This window comes from Crocodylus siamensis, chromosome 1, assembly GCF_052110815.1.
Source record: "Crocodylus siamensis isolate JL-2025a chromosome 1, ASM5211081v1, whole genome shotgun sequence".
In the NCBI taxonomy this organism is placed as follows: domain Eukaryota; kingdom Metazoa; phylum Chordata; order Crocodylia; family Crocodylidae; genus Crocodylus; species Crocodylus siamensis.
Window position 1 is genome coordinate 224,089,169 of NC_143395.1, and position 18,037 is coordinate 224,107,205.

General features: G+C 41.8%; 1 long non-coding RNA gene across 1 annotated transcript; it reads right to left on the bottom strand.

The window, feature by feature from the left end:
• Nucleotides 1–600: 600 nt before the first annotated feature.
• Nucleotides 601–5,696, bottom strand: LOC149874203 (uncharacterized). Its single transcript, XR_016439904.1, has 3 exons — nucleotides 5,585–5,696; nucleotides 4,851–4,936; nucleotides 601–954 (listed from the first exon to the last, which is right to left on the bottom strand). It is a non-coding gene; the product is annotated as an uncharacterized LOC149874203 (long non-coding RNA).
• Nucleotides 5,697–18,037: the final 12,341 nt, after the last annotated feature.

Below are 18,037 nucleotides of genomic sequence, written 5' to 3' on the forward strand. Positions count from 1 at the left end.
CCATCAAGCTTCTTGATGTAATGGAGGCAACCCTCCCAGTGGCTGGTTAGTGCCAAGACTATTAGATGCTGTCCCAAATATCAGATCAGCTTTCTATAGAAATTACATTGTTGGAGGACTTGGAAGGGATTCCATGGGCTGGCTGTATTCACACATACACATAAATATGTGATCGTGTCAGTGTACATTTTTGGCACTGTTTATTTTAATACTTGGAACATGAAAATTTACAGCTTATATATTGAGCCTCAATCTGCTGCTTTAATTAAAATCAATAACTGTCACCCTCATAATGGATAGCCTTCCAGGGCAAGCAAAGTTGTCCTGTAAAGAGACAACTGGAAGGAGAGAACAGTAAGGTCATGAGTTCTATAGGATGTGGTGCCAATGTCTTTACAAATAAAATACCAACATGAACAGAAAGGAGACAAGAGTAACAAGAGATATAGGGAAGAAAATAAAATTTAAGGATGATATCTTGTAATGAGTAACTGTCATTTTTTTTTTTCTTTTAAAAATAGCATTGGCTCAGAGTGACAATGGTGAAATCACTTCCGAAGGGCAAAACCTGTCTTATGATTCACCCTTTTCCAAGCTGGAGATAAAAGTGGCAAAAATGGCAATGCCTTTCTTTACAACAATTTTCGCACTTAAAGCTTACATTTCTCATGTTGCCCCCAATATCTTTTATTTTGTTCATTTACTTTAACATCATTTATCTAAAGGGGTCCTTTTAATATCTTGACAAAAATGTCTATATTTAAATAAAACTTACAAGTGTGTTTCTTTCTGAAAGATCATATGCAGGTGGACAATGTAATATAAACTTCTTCCTTTTTTCTTCTTTCATATTCTTCTCCCAAGTTGTGTCTCATTGTTTTGTTTTATCTTTCCACCATCCTTTGTTCAGGTTAGTAATGAATGGTCACCAGTTTGAAGTTGATAACTTAATTGCTGTAAAGTAAAAACTAGTAACATTAAGTTTTTCAGTGGATTAAAGCCATGAAGTACTAAATTTATCTCAGAATTGTGCTTCTTGTCCTTTGTAAAATGTTGGAGGACTCTTCTGGGACTGAGAAAAAGCACTTAAGTTTCAACTAAAAGTGTAGCGTAGCTACATGATTTCTGTTGTAAGTAATGATGAAGTAGCCATAGAGATTATTTTAGATGCAATTTTTTCCTCAGAGAATATATTTAGAGTACAGGGATTTTTTTCCTGTTTTTTTTAACATTATATGCTGTTAATAGCCTGTTACACATATGGGTGACTGGTTATGGAATATCTCAAATATCTCTGTGTCCCCCTCCCCCCTTTCCTTTCCTCCCTCCCCACATAATCTACTAAAGTGTTATTTTTGCCTTTTTGCATTCACAATACTCTGCACCATTGCTTTCTGCTGTGTAGAACATCAGACCTGCTGGAGAGCGTATCTTTGTACTGTCAAAGATATACAGTGGCTTCAGCTCTGTGGATGCAAGTAGCTACTACATGAGTTTGGCTTGAATGTGTATCGCAGGGCAGGGGTAATAGTGGAAAAATGAAAATGGGAAAGTGAACTGTTTGGCATTTATAAAAATTGCAACTAGTTTTTATAATTTTTTTTTTCATTAAATAAAAAATGAAGATGTGGAAGCTAGAAATGGAGACAGGTCTACAAAGCCCCTGACGATATAGATTTAAAAAATCCTGTCTGAGCTACTAATGAAAATTGACAGGCTAATGCATTTTGGTATGAAATAAACACGGCTTCTACTCAGATAATCTTGCTTGTCCTGCTTAAATGAGACTCAGAACGCCAGCTCCTTCCGTGCTCTGTAAGAAACTTCTTACGTAAATGCAGGTATAAGAAGTCAGAGGTCCCCACATACCCTTTACAGTCTTTAATGTAAGTCTGAAAGTAACGCCATCATAGGTGCTCTTGCTAGTTCTGGTATTTTATAGTAGTAGGACTCAGCTGACAATGGGTATTTCTTTGTGCTAGTTATGCAACCCTCCTTTAAGTCCATAAGGCAACTGTTCAACAGCTGGGTTATGTCAACAGATGTGGTTTTTCTTCAGTATGTATGGATATGTTAAAGACAGCTACTGAAATCTTTCACAATTTTGTGATGCTTCCTTAGGAAATATTGTAGTATTGACATTGCAATATCACAATATATGTTTGAAGAGAGGGGAAATTACCAGTGTAGGTTTCTTTAACATTAATGTTTGAACTTTGCATTTGGTATCTGAACACAGATAGTAGTTAATTTGATAGTGCTGTCACTAGAAAGAATAATGCTCCTTTCTTAAATGTTCATCAATGCATAAAACAACTAACTAATATTTGTAGGTTTATATAAAGGCCACATTCTGGCATGTGCTGAAGTGTAAATCCTTCTGACCTCATTGGAAATTGAGTGTTCTCAACACATTTATTAAGCAAGCTTAATCCTCTTTCCATTGGATATGGGGAAATGTTGTTTTTAAGTGTGTGTTTTGGGTTTGGAACAGATATTGCATCTGTCCTGCAACAAGTTGTGCCTGTGTGTGTCCTGGAACAGAAATGTTCCAGGATTGGCATGTACACATAGTACCCATGTTTTAGTGAGTGGCTGTACGTACTACTGCTTTTCTGCCATTGATTCAATAAAGCAGTCTCAGCACAACCATTCAGGTGCATTTCATGATCTATTAGCACTTATGCTGTGAATCTTTCTAGGGTTGTTCTAGGACAACAGACATGAATGTCTGAACTATTGCACTTTATCCCAGAAGAAAATGGTTTCCCACAGGGCAAATACAATATCTTTTTGTAGCCTTAGAGAAGTTTTTTGTTTCTTTTCTCATGCTGCTCATATACAATGAGCCTATTCTCACTTAATTGCTATGAGAAAATCTTCCCTTCACCGAAGCAGTAATTTTATGTGCATTAGAGTTGCAGGTTACAGGAATTGTCTTGTGGGCTTGACCGTATATTACATACTTTTTAACACCTTGAATTTAGGTAAAATATATGTCTCTAATATTTTTTAGAATAAAGAAATAAGCAAGATGAAATAACAATGTGGATAGCCTATGATATGGAAATAACAAGATATGCTCGCATTAAAAACTGTGAAAATGGGTAATCTCTCATGGACACCAGAATTTGTTTCTAACTTTTCAGAGGAAAGCAAATGAGGTTTTGATGTTGCATAGATACTTCCACAGAGGCATCTAAAAGCCTTTTAAAAATGTCTTCACAATGTTGTTGTTAGATAAATATTATCCTGCTTTTGCAGGGAGAGAAAATGAGGCGAAGAAAAAGTAAGTAAATTGATCGTGCAGTTAGTGCCAAGGATAGGATATAGTTGTCTTAAATCCACCCAGCCCCAAGCTAAAACTTTCCCTTTTCACCTGGGGTATACAATATTTGTGAACTTGATCTTTTACACATTGGATTAAAATGTTTTCTTGTCAAAGGTCAGGACTCAACACTATGGAGATTGCCATGCTATGGATAGATTCTTTGAAAATTCTAACTAACAATATATAGAGAATAAGGGCCAGGAATGTTTGTATCAATTAATATCCACAAAGAGTATTTATATATGTAATGAAATCCCTACTGTACTGAATGTGTGCAGATGGTGTGGGGAATATGGATCTTAGATGGAAGTTTTAAATGCTGGGATAGTTGGCAGGAAAATAAGATTTGAAGGCTAAAAGGTAACAACAGGTTGTTGCTAGAAGAACAGTGGGGTAGATGGGGAGGGAGACTGTTAAAAGTACCTCCTTTCAAGATGATCTGCTGATCCTCTTATATTTCTGAGTTATTCTTCTACATATCAGTTTTCATAGTTTCATAGTTGGTAGGGTCGGAAGGGACCTGAGCAGATTATCAAGTCTGGACCCCTGCCATGGGCAGGAAAGAGTGTTGGGGTCAAATGATGCTGGCTAGGTGTCTATCTAGCCTCCTTTTGAAGAGAAGACCCCCAGGGTAGGGGTGAGCACCACTTCCCTTGGAAGTTGGTTCCAGATCCTAGCCGCCCTGACTGTGAAGTAGCGCCTCCTGATGTCTAGCCTGAATCTACTCTCAATCAACTTGTGACCACTATTCCTTGTTATTCCCAGTAATGTTCAGGGGAACTCCCCCTTGGCCAGTTTATAGACAGCCACCAAATCCCCTCTTAACTTTCTCTTGTGGAGGCTGAACAGGTTCAGGTCACAAAGCCTCTCCTTGTAGGGTCTGCCCTGCTGCCCCCTGATCATGCCCTCCTCTGGACCCTCTTGATGCTGGCCACATCCCTCTTGAAATGAGGCGCCCAGAACTGGACACAGTACTCCAGTTGCGACCTGACCAATGTTGCATAGAGAGGGAGGGTCACCTCCTTGGACCTGCTCTTGATGCATGTCAAGGTGCAGTTAGCCTTCCTGACTGTGCCCCCTCATTGGTGGCCTATGTTCATCTTGGAGTCAATAATGACTCCAAGATCCTTTTCTGCCTCTATACTGCCAAGAAGGGAGTTCCCCAGCCTGTAGGTATGGTGCTGGTTCTTCTTCCCCAGGTGCAGCACCTTGCACTTGTCAGTATTGAAACCCATTCTGTTTTCATCTGCCTACCCCTGTAACCTGTCCAGATCCAATTGCAGCCTGTCCCTCTCCTCTAGTGTGCCCACTTTTCTCTTGGTGTGTGTGTAAGAGTAAACAAAGATGCAGCAAAAAGAGCTGGAGAATTCCACTTCCAGAGCTATTATCATATTAGGACAGAAGCTCTGGGAAAAGAAAAGAAAGAGTAGAAGGGAGTCTCAGAAAGGCAGAAGAAAGAAAGAGCATCTGAAGGAGAAAGTGAGGGAGAAAGAAGATCTCCAGGAGATAAGACACTTACCTCAGGATTTTTCTCGCGGCTGGAGCGAGTAGAGCTCTGAGAAAGAGGGGCAGATCCCTGAAGAGTCACCGGAGATGCGGCTCGCGCTGAAAATTAAACAAACAAAAAAGAGAAGAGTGAATTGACTCACTCCCACAAGCTTAGTGAAAACAACTGAGTGCTGACCACAAGGATTCAAGGCTTCAGGCATGCACCAGATGAAAGGTGCACACTCAGGGTAGCAAAAGTAAAGAGAAAGAAATAACAAGGCTTGAAAAGCAAAGCCTGCTCTTAAAAAAAACAAAACAAAACAAAACAAAAAAGGAAATAAACGGACAACCCAGAGTTAAAGGGACTTTGTTTATTAATACCAAGTTCAGTCCAACCAAACTGATAAAGGTTAAATAAGAACAGTACGTAGATAGAATTACAAAGTTGATATAATCATTAACAAAAAAAAAAAAGGACCACTTCTGTTTAAAGATAACAAAAGTTTGTATAGTGTTATAAAAAATAAAGATAAAGACAAGTGTTAATCTGCATCTGATTGTGAATATATATATCGGTGAGTCTGTGGGAATAATTGAGTGAAGTTCTCCTCTATAATACCAGGATTCCTAATAGAGACACCACCCAAAGAGCAAAATAAAACAGCAAAAATATATAAAACAACCCTCCTGACAAGTGACATCATAAAGCAGAACATATTATAATAACATCCAAGACGTGGCAGGAGGGGAAGCTGGGGTACTTACAGCTTTTTGAGAGATTATAAAAGGATACAGAGAGGCAAGGTCCACCATCACAGTGTGGAATAGTTGCACCCTTTGAGAGACTTTGGATCAAATTCTGAGTCCACCCAGTATTGAAGTTCATGTCATTGCACCAGGGCAGCTGACTTAAAGAGTAACTTAGCATGCTGTTCACCAAGCGTATCTTCTCTGTAACTGAAAAAGATGTGTGGATACCAGTGATATGCATGCTTTACTTGGTAAACCTCCCGCTCCAGTCTTTTTTTCTTTAGCACCAGATGTTTTTTTAAAGTACATAGAACAATATCTCTTGTTTCAATACTTTACATAGAAAAACCCATTGAAACCTATACTTTCTGGCAAACAGTTCTGATTTCAGTAAATCTGTATTTCCAAAAAAAAGGTGTTAGGGAAAATTCTGACAAGCTTACTCAAAAGCCTTGCCCAAAAAATAAGACAGGTACCTTTTGACCCTTAGTCTAAATCACTAATACATTTCAAATTAGAGACACAAAATAGTTTAAAAAAATGTTCCTTTACCTACTGAAATCTAATTTAAGGGTACACAAGGTCTGTCCTTCAACAGATAAATATAAATAATATGAGAAGTAAAGCAAGCAGTTCAGCTCCCTCTATTGCTTTTGCTGTCCATGATGCCATCAACAAATCTGAATAATTCTGATCTCAGCAAGCAGAGTTGCCTCATTCTCAATACCTGTCATGAGCTTCTTTGAATATCCTTATGTAGTGTGCTGTCATGGGCTCCGGCGATCCACCCAGTGTATGATGCCCCCTAGTGGTCAGACCTACCTTCCCACCCTCCCTGGTCTCCCCTTACCTCTCATCTCTTGCCTGCCATGACTTGATCTCTGGGTCTTTTAACTGGGGATGCTGCCTCTTCCTAGGTGCCTTTCCTCAGTCTACAATCCCCTGGGCTTCTCTGCTCCAAACCCCCCAGCATGAGTTTCTCCTTTTAGACAACCCCAGCAGTGCCATAGGGGCAATTATCATGACCTCCATCCACCCCCATAGTCATACCCATGCCTTGCACATGTCAGTCAGTGTTTAAGTGGTAGGGGACCCTTGGCCTCTCAAACCTTTGTTGGGGCTTCCACCTTCCTGGCTTCAGCCCTTTTCCTTTGGCTGGGCCCCTTAGTCCAAGGTCCAGTTTCCTGGAGGTCAGTTTCTGGGCCTCTGGCTGCTGTTTCAGGCACTCTGGGCCAGCTCCCAGCCATCAGGGTCCCTGATCCCAGGTCAGCCCACCTTCACTATCTCTGCCCTCAGGTCCCTGACCCTGGGCTGGGCTGCTTGTTTCTTCAGCCCTCTGGTCCCTGGCCCAGGCTAGGCTGCCTGATGCTGGGTGCCCTACCAGGCTCCTGACTTTGGCCTCCTCATCTACCCCATAGTCACAACCCTGTCCTCCAGTGATAAACAAACGTATGTATCAGCATACATAAACATCAGCAAACTGCTTCTGCAAAGCTCTCCCCTGCTCTGGGTCAACACCCTATGCAAACTATACTTCCCAGTGCTAAGCTCACTCTCACAGGTAGCTTGCAGGTCCATGGTCATGCTTCCTGAAGTCATCCTCCCTGGGGAGCTCCTCTTCCTACAGTATGCAGGTTCTGACTGCCTACTCTGACTCAGGCCTTGGACCTATAGGCCTTGAAGCCCCATGACCTTTCTGTCATGTGGCCCCAGACAGCCAGCTTAGCCTGCTGCCTTCTGTTAAAGTAACAGGAGCCCTCTGGCTCCCTGTCAGAGTTTCTTTTTGTTGCAATCATTGGTCTGTTGGAAAAGGTTGTCATACACCTGCAACACACTGTCTTGGTTTGGAGCAGGGAGAGACCATCATTAGATGTATAGAGATAGAAAACTATTTCGTCAAGATTTCAGATGAGACAGGTTCTTATTAGCTCCTAGAATTAATAGAAATAGTTGGATGTAAAAACCTGTCGGAAGGGGTAGGAAAACTTTAAAATAATGTGATTAGGATGGAATTGAGATCCAGGTTTGTTATTCTATTCATAAACACAGCTCTCCCAGGATTTATCTAGGAGTCACTAAAGGAGCTAATAAAAGGCAATTGCCAAAAGGATTGAAGTCATTCTCTGAAACCTGCTTACAGTGCTGGTTCCCACCATTCAATTTTAGTGCTAAAGTGCATGATATTCACTTTCATTTTGTTTGTTAAATATTTCTATCTGCTAGAGAATCTAGCTTATTCCTAATGGACAACCTATACCTTTGTAAATATTCTAGTGATAATTACATTTAGCTCTTCCCCATAGCAAGTGAAGCTCTGCATTTTATAACCCAGAGGTTAACAAACTTGTTAGTTCAAAACTTGGATTTGAACATTTTGTCCCAATACCTTATAGCCCCTACTCAGGCCAGGACTTTGACTAGGTTTTTCAAAAGCAAGCAGTGATTTTGACTACCTCAGGTTTTGAGTGCCCAACAGCATTCCCTCGAAGCTGTGTGTTGTGCACAAGCACACTCGTGCCATGCTACCAGGGGTGCTTGTGCAGCCATTCATGCCACACAGCTTAGAGGGAACATATGATATGCCTGAAGAAGGCCAAATTTGTTTGAAACCAATTTCAATGTGTTTGAACTGAATCCCTTTAGATGTCAAAATAGGAAACCCAAATCAGTCTCAGTCTCCATTTACTTGATGTAGAACAAAAGTCACCAAAACAATTTTGGATTCCTAAAATACTTTTGGTCTTTGCTCAACTTCTGGGACAAGGCATTTGGACAAGGCTTATTTTTGTTGTATGGCTCGGTCTGGCTCCACTATTCTTTTAACTGCATGAATTTGGTTTTTTAGAGTTACGTACCATCTGTGGCTTTAGTACATTAGGAGCATCAAGGAGTTGTGGCAGCCAAGTCACATATCAGTGATTTAATAAGGAGTTCAGAAAACAAAGCAGGATAGATTTCCCTTTTTCTAAGGTTTGGTCGGCCATCCATATGAGCAATGGGTCTGTCAGCCATTGCCAGTGTGCTATCTGAACAAACTTATTTATCATATTTAGTAAACAGCTTGAGAGACAATGAGGATGGATGTCTTAAAGGAGTTATAATGGGAAATAGAGCCTTTCAATTCTGTTTCTAACACAAGGCCATGCCAGATCAGTGGCTAGAAAGCCATCAACAGCAAGTAGCTATGGGGATGCCATTGAGTGTATGGCAGTATGGAGTCAGTGATTGTGAAGCAGCTGGTTGATGGGGTAGGGCTTACACAGACTAACCTGTGGAGTTCAACCTGCTTTTAAAGAGGGAAAACAGACCATACCAACTCCTGAAAAATCAATAAAACATTTAGGTATGTAAATACAGACTTAGGAACTAAACTTCAGGTACCTTTATAAATGTTGGCTATGTGGAATGGTACTAGAAAAGTTTTGTTTCCTCTTAAGAGGAATTTGGATTCCGATTACTCACTGTTCTGCAACTGGAAATCATATGCAGTAAGTCTCTTGACATGTTAAACAAGTTAGATATGCTATGCCAACAGTAAATAGCAAACAGGCAGTTTAGATTTCCAGTCATATATTTCATCTTCTATATCTGCTCATCAATAAATAATATAGCAATAAATAAAGCAACAACTTCTAAGGGTAGATTTATGTTTAAAGATTTTGCCCTCCTCTTTAGAGGAACCATGATAAAAGTGATTTAAATTAAAAAAAAATCTGTGTGTATAAGAGGAAGCAGAAATGAGCATAGTTGAGCATTTCTGGGACTATAAAAATGAGTGTTTGCCAGCAGACTCACCTTTATTATGGAATTAAATGCCTTAATATTATGGTCTCAAAGGACCCAGCTTGTATTTGGAAATAATCCCACAGACAGCTGCTTGTTCTTCCTCTAGCAAAAATATTGCTTTGTTTGGTTTTCTGAAGTTCATGTAATTTATGAAATCTTTTACAGGATAAGATCCTGTTTCTAGCTGTGTAAGGGCCTATAAAGTTACATGACATACCTGTACTACACTAAAGTAGTCTGAGCTGGAAAATTCTACCGTGAAGAAGCTTAAAGAGTAAATCATAGGAATCAGTCACTGAAAGCACCTATTAGGTCATGTAACCTACCCTGTCTCTCCCTCCTTTTTTTAGGTGGTCCTGTATTTACTTGCATATCCCATACCCCTTCCTGCCTCCCCGCATCCCAAATCCACCCTCCAAAACTGGGGGGAAATCAGGAAAGCTGATTTTTTTGTTTGGTTGGTTAGAAGCAGGGAGACATTATTGGAGCATTGTGTATACTTCCTTCTGATTGCTTGCCTCTGGCCACTGCAAGCAGAAACAGTAGAGTCCTATGTTAACTTTCTCACACATGCTTAGTGCCCCTCTTCTGCCTACATTGGACAGACAGGGCAATCACTACATGTCAGAATGAATGAACACTGCCCTGACAGCAGATGCAGAAAGACATGCAAGCCTGTGTCAGAATACTTTAACCTCCCTGGACACTCCACTGCTGACGTAAAGGTGACTGTTCTCAGGCGGCAAACTTTTAAAAACCAATTTAAATGACAAACTGCAGAACAACCACTGACAGACCGGTTTCTGTTAAGTGTGGTTTAAACAGGGACTATGGATTCCTATCCCATTAGCTTGGATTAGCTTTTATAACTCCTTTGTTCCCTTGAGTTTACTGTTTGTTTGTTTGCCTCTCCCAGCCCTGCCTTTCTTTCCTCGCCCTTCCCCTTTTCTTTTATATCCTAATTTCTCTTTTCTTGTTGTATTCTACTTTCTACACCTTCTTTCACAGCACCTGAGGAAGTGAGCTTCAGCTCACAAAAGCTTCTGCTACAGGCAAGTGAGCTGCTGCATGCAGTCTGTAGTATCTTGATAAGACTTCTGGTATTGTGGAAGCAATGCTTTATTATTTACAGTAACTTACTTAAAGAAATGTTTACAGAAAAGAAGTAACAGTCATACTACTACCCTTGCAAGAGTTTTGAGCCCAGCCTTGTTGCTGCCACACCCGGAAGCTCCTCCTCCCTCATCCAGACTGTCTCATGGGATGCCACATTTCCTGGATACTCTGTATGTCCAGGGAGTTAATCCTATCACACTTCCATTTCTTACCCCTTCTTCTTTACCATTTAGTAAATGTTGTTGTTAACTTTATTTGCTTGGCATCTTGTAGGATTAGCTCTTTATTTGCTTGACATCTTGTAGGGTTAGCTCTTGCTAGTTGTACCATCAAAATTACATGTTTTCATAACTAATAAGTTACTCTTTAGAGTAAGCCATTAATGTAAATCTGTGTGTATGTAAATGTACATGGAACATATGCATATGCAAATCTACACAGGTTATAATTAAATGATCAATAGAGGATTAAATGTAAATATTTGGGTCTAGCATTTTATATGTTCAGGAGAGCCAAATAGTGTTTAGTACTTTGTGAATAAGGCAAAAGAGAAAACTCTCCTGTTTTTCTTCTGTCTTGTGAAAGATTTCCCTGTAAGGATCTTAAAAATAATAGGATAGCAGGTTTCTGAATTTGGGGTTTTAGCTGGATTCTAGTCAAACTCAATTTAAAACCCAACTCTCTGTTGATGAAAGTGAAGTAAAAAACTGAAAGTTTAGTGATATTTGGTATAGCGATTCTCAAACTTTTTAGACTCCAGGTATACCTTGTCAGGCTTAAGGCACCCATTTATAACTTTGTAATTGAGTGGCTCCCTATATCAAAAAACTATTAATTTATTATAGTACTTATCTCCTTGAGGTGGCAGAACAATCAGGTTAGGGACAGCCTGAGCCTGTCCTTATCTGCTTATCTCCTCACACCTTGCTTATCTCCTCACACTTTCTGCAACTCCATTCAAAGGATCACATGGCATGCCAGGGTTCCCGATGGCCCTGGTTGAAAATCACTGGTCTAAAGAGTGAGAAGTGTCAAAGTTAACTAGACCAAAAAACTTCTTAATTTATGTCAGGGTTATACTTAAAAGTCATAGTTCTGTTGTATTTCCAGTTCACTTTTTCCATTGGTGAAGATAGAAATACAGTTCAGATTGAAATCAATGAGTTATGCAGTAAATTTCAGTTCATAATAAGGATAGGTCCTTAATTTTGAAGGCATTAAACATCAATTTCTTTTTATTTTATTATTTCCTGAATACCCATTTTGCATAAGTACCCCAAACATCTGGCAAAGGTGGCAAAAACATGCATCTAATCTAGGGACAATCTACTCTTTATCCTTTATCCTGGAAAACATTGCATCCAGAAACAGCCATGTCCCAAAACATTTTTTTTTTTTTGTCTTGAGTGCTTTGGTCTTTTCCAGTTCCATGTATTCTACCAAACATATTGCTTCTTTGTTGTTGGGAGTGAAAGGGAAAACATATAGGCTAGGGATAGATATTCAAAAAGCCTGAGCCTGAACTGATTCAGTCTTCACAGGTTAGTCTAACCTGGCCAGGCTAAACTGCTTTGTAACTGCAAAGACATACCTGAAATTCAGGCGCATGCCTGGAGTGTCTCAGGATAGAAGCCAGGGGTGCTAGAGCAGCACTCCCTTCCCTCCCACAGCATGGAGCTGGAGGGGGGGGCGGTGAGGGGGAGGGCCACTGCCCTCTATGCAGGTGGGGAAACAAGTGTGGATCTCTGATCCCTGCTATGCCAGTCGCAGGGCAGGGAAGCAGCCTTCCATTTCAATTCAAATTCAGTGTTTTGGCATTGAAACAGCCCAAAATGCCTCCGAAACAAAACAGGTGCCAAAATTTCGCACAGCCCTAATGTCTGTCCCTAGTCATAAAGAGAGGGGTGTCTGGTCACTAGTTTTGAAACAGACTGAAAAATGGCAGTAAGGGTGGGTAAGGTGATTTGAATGTATTTGAACCCACAAGATTGAAGCCACTGAAAAGTAGGAGTGTGCCATATGATGTGGGTGTCTATGTGCTCAATTTATAATTATTTGCAAATAAAAGCTAGACTAAGAAAGATATTTGGCAAACAACGTTAATTATGGAATGCGCTAGAGAAAATTATAATCCTTTTTCAAATGTTAGTTGAACAGGGAAGGTGGTAAAATAGAGACCACCTAGTTATAAATTATTCCCCGTGCCATATCCAACAGTTCTTTTTAAGCAGTTTTTAAATTGGCATCGACTCTTGCACCATTGTAGGTACAGCCCTTTTCTGTCATGGCTAATATCAGGACTAACTTCCAATTAAATAAAAAGGATTTATTCTTAGCTTATTATTTTTCTGCTTTTTGTGTTTCTGCTTTTTGGCTGCCTTTTAACTTTATATAAGTCTAAATAACTGAAGAGTTATTTATTTCATTTCCCTTCAATTGCTGCTTTGTGAGATGGCTGCCAATAATAGTTCCTGTTTTATTAATAGATAAGGATCCATATTGACCATGTGTGAAGTTATTCCCAGAGAAGGAAATGATGATACTTCATTCCATTTAATAATTTTCACTTTCTTCACTGTTACCATATTTGAGGCCCCTCAATCTTTTATAATATGAAAGCTGAAATTTGCCAATGAATTGTAACAGTGAGCTGTTTGATTATTATAACTGATAGGTGCAGTAATATCCAGTTACTAAATCATGGGCAGCGTTGAAAATGTGTTTGAGTAATACAATTGTAGATAAACAGCAAAGAAACTAAAGACAGATCTGGCAAGGGGCATAAGTCTCTTGGATTTATTGCCCTACTAAATGAAGGGGCCATTGTTGGTAGAGATTGTATAAAATATGAGCCATTTATTAAAAATACAAATAATTTTTCTCCCTCTGAATTATAAAATTAAGATCCTTTCCCAAGTCTAACCTATAGGATTGAGTATTACTGAAACAACTGGTGAATACAGTCAGTGTTGAAGGTTTGGATCAAAATTTTTTATGAGTGTTAGGTGCAATTTATCTCTTGTTCAACTTAACTTCAGAACAATAATATAGGCAAATAAATTTAGCCCTTTTGTCTGTATCTGATTTAACCTTCTAAGAAAAGATGAAGCTGGTCATGAATCTAGACTGTCTGGCTATTACCCACCCATGTCACAGGGGGGCTGGACCAATGTTTGTTGCTGAAAATGAGAAAATATATTAACCAAGCTCAACTACATGTAATTTTAAATATAACTCAAAATGGAACATCACAGTCAAATCAAATAGTTAATCTCCATATTGGACTGAATTAAATTGTTACTGTTGTCTATGTACCTAATATGTCATCCACAATTTCAGATGATTAAGCATCCTTTGAATTCTAGTCTCGTGTGGAAGTAACAGATAAAAAGAAGACATAAAGAGAGCAATCCCGATAAGCAGAATTTTGATAAGTATTTGCCAGACTATCCAAAGTCAAGATGTATACACAGAAAGCACACTTCAAAATAACATGAAGCTATGAATATGGCTGTTTAAAATGGGAAACTTTTCTTGCAAGAACATTCTACTTGTGGACTACATGGTTTCTCTTTGTCTTAAACAGGCATACCACAAAGTTCTTATTTCCTTAACCTATATATAAAAATCTAAATCTAAAAGTTTCCCAGATAATAGAAACACAAGAAAAAATGGTGTAGGGCAAGGGTGGGAATGAATATGCTTAAGGTAACAAGAAGGTTCCCAGCTATTTTGGACACCCACAGAGCAGGAGGTGGATCAGCAATCAGGAAGTGAAAACAGTGATGTTCTGTGGGGATAGCAGTTAACACTAGCAGTATGCAAGGATGCTAGTCAAAGACTTGAATGTGTTTTTGGATGTCATAGGCAGACAAGGTTCTTTGGGTGAATCTGATATCTTTTATTAGATCAACTTAAATAGTTGAAAAACAATTATTAAGCAAGCTTTCGGGTTCAAAAAGCCTTAGTCAGGGTGAAGACGTTTCAGCAATTGGTGTGTGCTCTTCCTGGATGGAATGAAAAGTAAAGAAGCCAGAGGCTGGGCTGGGCTGTATACAAGACAGGCAGTCAGTGAAGATGTAGACTGAGGAGTCAATGAATGAGAGGCCAGCTGGTGGGGGGGGAGGGGAGGAGAGAGAAGGGGGATGAATAGTGGAGAGGTACCTGGGGAGTCAGATGTCAGGCAGGTTATAATGTGTCATAAATCCAATGTCTATATTTAGTCCATGATTTTTAGTATCCAGGAGGTTGATGAAGTAGAGTTCATAGATTTAATAGACATTAGGGCTGGAAGTTCATTGACTCCAGCCCCCCGCCCAAAGGGCAGGAAGTCAGCTGGGGTCATAGGATCCCACCAAGATAAGCATCTAATTTGCTCTTGAAGAAGTTCAATGTAGGTGCTTGAACCAACTCCGATGGCAGGTTGTTCCAGACCTTGGGGGCTCGGACAATAAAGAAATTCTTCTTTATGTTCAGCCTGAAACGGTCTTGCAGTAGTTTATGACCGTTCGACCTCGTCATCTCTTGAGGCGCTCTGGTGAACAAACGTTCCCCCAGATCCTGGTGGTCACCCCGATAAACTTATAGGTGGCCATCAGGTCACCCTGAGCCTGCGCTTTTCCAGGCTAAACAGCCCCATGGCTCTCAGCCTGTCATCATAAGGTCTGTTTTCCTGACCTCTGATCATGCATATGGCTCTTCTCTGGACTCCCTCAAGCTTCTCCACATCCTTTTTGAATTGTGGAGCCCAAAACTGGATGCAGTACTCCAGCTGTGGCCTCACCAAGGCTGAGTACAAGGGGAGAATGACGTCCCAGGATTTGCTCGAGAAGCATCTATGGATGCAAGCCAGCATTTTGGTCGCTTTAGTAGCCACAGCATCACACTGCAGGTTCATGTTCATCTTGTGGTCGATGATGACCCCCAAGTCTCTTTCTTCCATAGTGCTAGCCAGAGTAGCATTGCCGAGCCTATAAGGATGCTGCAGGTTTTTCTTCCCAAGGTGGAGAACCTTGCATTTTTCAGTGTTAAACACCATCAGGTTCTTGTCCGCCCATTTCCTGAGCTTGTCCAGGTCAGCCTGGATCACCCGCCTATCTTCTGGCGTGGATGCTTGCCCCAAAGTTTGGTGTCATCAGCAAACTTGGCCAGCCCGCTCCTGACTCCAGTGTCCACATCATTAATGAAGATGTTGAACAATATGGGTCCAAGGACAGAGACTTGGGGGACCCCAGTGGTCACAGGACACCATGATGAGTGACTGCCATCAATTACAACCCTCTGAGTCCGACCACAGAGCCAATTTCCCAGCCAGCAGATCATGGTGGACCCAAGGCCACAATTGGCCAGTCTGGCCAAGAGGTGATCATGGGATACCAGATCGAAGGCTTTTTTGAAGTCAAGATATATGACATCAATCTCTTCTCCCTTGTCCAGGTGATAGGTCACCTGGTCGTAAAAGGAAATGAGATTGGTCAAGCAAGACCTACCCACAACAAACCCGTGCTGGCTATTCCTTAGGATGTTGGTGACGGCCAGTCCATTAAGGATGGCCTCTTTAATAAACTTTTCTAAGACCTTCCCCAGGATAGAAGTCAGGCTGATGGGCCTATAGTTAGCAGGATCCACTTTCCTCCCTTTCTTGAAGATAGGCACCACATTGGCCTTCATCCAGTCTTCAGGCACTACACCAGAGCGCCAGGAGTTTTCAAAGATCCATGCCAGGGGCTGGGCTATGATGCTTGTCAGCTCCTTGAGTACCCTGGGGTGTAGATTGTTAGGACCGGCTGACATGAAGGTATCCAGCCTCTCAAGGTGTTCCTTCACGAGGTTGACAGTTATGGAGGGCAGGGGATCTCCCCCACCCAGACCTCCCTGTCCTGTAGCGGGCACGGGAGTCCCATGGGACTGATGGAAGACCAACACAAAGTAACCGTTTAATAGGTTGTTTTTTTTCCTGGGCATCAGTTGTTAGTTGCCCCATCTGGTTCAGCAGGGGTCCAACGTTGCCCTTGCTTTTCCTCCGGCTACCGCCATATCTGAAAAAGGACTTTTTATTGTCCTTAATGCTCAAAGCTAGTTGGAGTTCAGTTGCAGCCTTGGCTTTCCTGGTTTCCTCTCTGCAGGACCGGACCAGTGCAGAATAATCCTCTTTGAAGATGAATCCCATCCTCCATCCTTTGTAGGCTTTTCTTTTTAGCCTCAGGTGGTCTGCTAGATCCCTGGAAAGCCAGGGGGGCTGCTGTTCCCTCTTGCTGCCTTTCCTTCGAGATGGAACAGACTTAGCTTGTGCATTGAGGATCGCTCCCTTGAGGAGCAACCACCCTTCTTGAACTCCCCTCTCCCTGGGGTCATGGTCCCTTAGGGCCTGAATGACAAGCCTCCTGAGCTTGTCAAAGTCAGCTTTTCTGAAGTCAAGGACTTCCATGTTGCTGACTGACTTGCCAGCTTTACGGCAGATGGTGAAGGTGATCAGCTTGTGGTCACTGTCACCCAGCTTCCCATCAATCACTAGGTCTCCGATTAGGTCGTCCCCTGTAGCCAGTACCAGGTCGAGCAGTGCTTTGCCTCTCCTTGGCCCATAGACTTCTTGAGTCAGGTAGAGGTCATCCACGCATGAGACGAAGCTTTGCAACTGCATGGATTTTGCTGAGTGATCCTCCCATGAGATGTCCAGGTAATTGAAGTCACGCATGACAACCATGGTCCTGGAGCATGCGGCCTCAGCCAGCTCCCGGGTGAACTCCTGGTCAAGCTCAGGACTTTGGGTGGGAGGTCTGTAGTAGACTCCCACCGTTGTGTCCCCTGTGCCGTGTTCCCCATGAATTTTAACCCAGAGGGTCTCCAGTCATCCACCCTGGTTGCCAATATCAGCTTGCAGGGACATGTAGCTTTCCTTAACATAGAGAGCTACACCCCCGCCCCTTTTATCTACTCGATCCCTCCTGTACAGGGTATAGCCATCTATAGCCAAGGTCCAGTCATAGGTGGAGTCCCACCAGGTCGCCGTTATCCCAATGACATCATAATTATTTGCATTGAGCAGGAGGACGAGCTCCTCCTGCTTATTCCCCATGTGCTCCTGGAATTTGTGTACAGGCAGGTGAGTGTCCCCTTGGGGCCTCTTGCCTTGCCCACAGATTGTACCAGGGCTGGGGCAAGGATGGGCTTCCTTAAGTGCCTTGGCCTGCTGGTTTTGCAAGGGTTGCTCAACGGGCCAGCAGTGGCGGTAGTCCCCCCATCCCCTAGCTGGCTTAGTTTAAAGCCTGGTGGAGCAGATCAGCCAGTCTGGCTGAGAAGAGCCTCCTCCCCAGGGGAGAGAGGTGGAGGCCATGTCTTCCGAGCAGCTCACTGCCTCTCTCGCCAAAGAGCGGGCTGTGGTCATGGAAGCCAAGCCTTCCCGATGACACCAGAGCCACAGTCTTTGGTTGACTAGCCGCAGCCTTTGGTTGACTAGCCGCAGTTCATAGGCTTGTCTCTGGGAAGTATTTTGTAAGTTTCCTCTGAGAGATTGGAGAGAGAGTGGTTGTCTTGTGAGAAATGTGCCCCCACAGGTGATTGGGTATT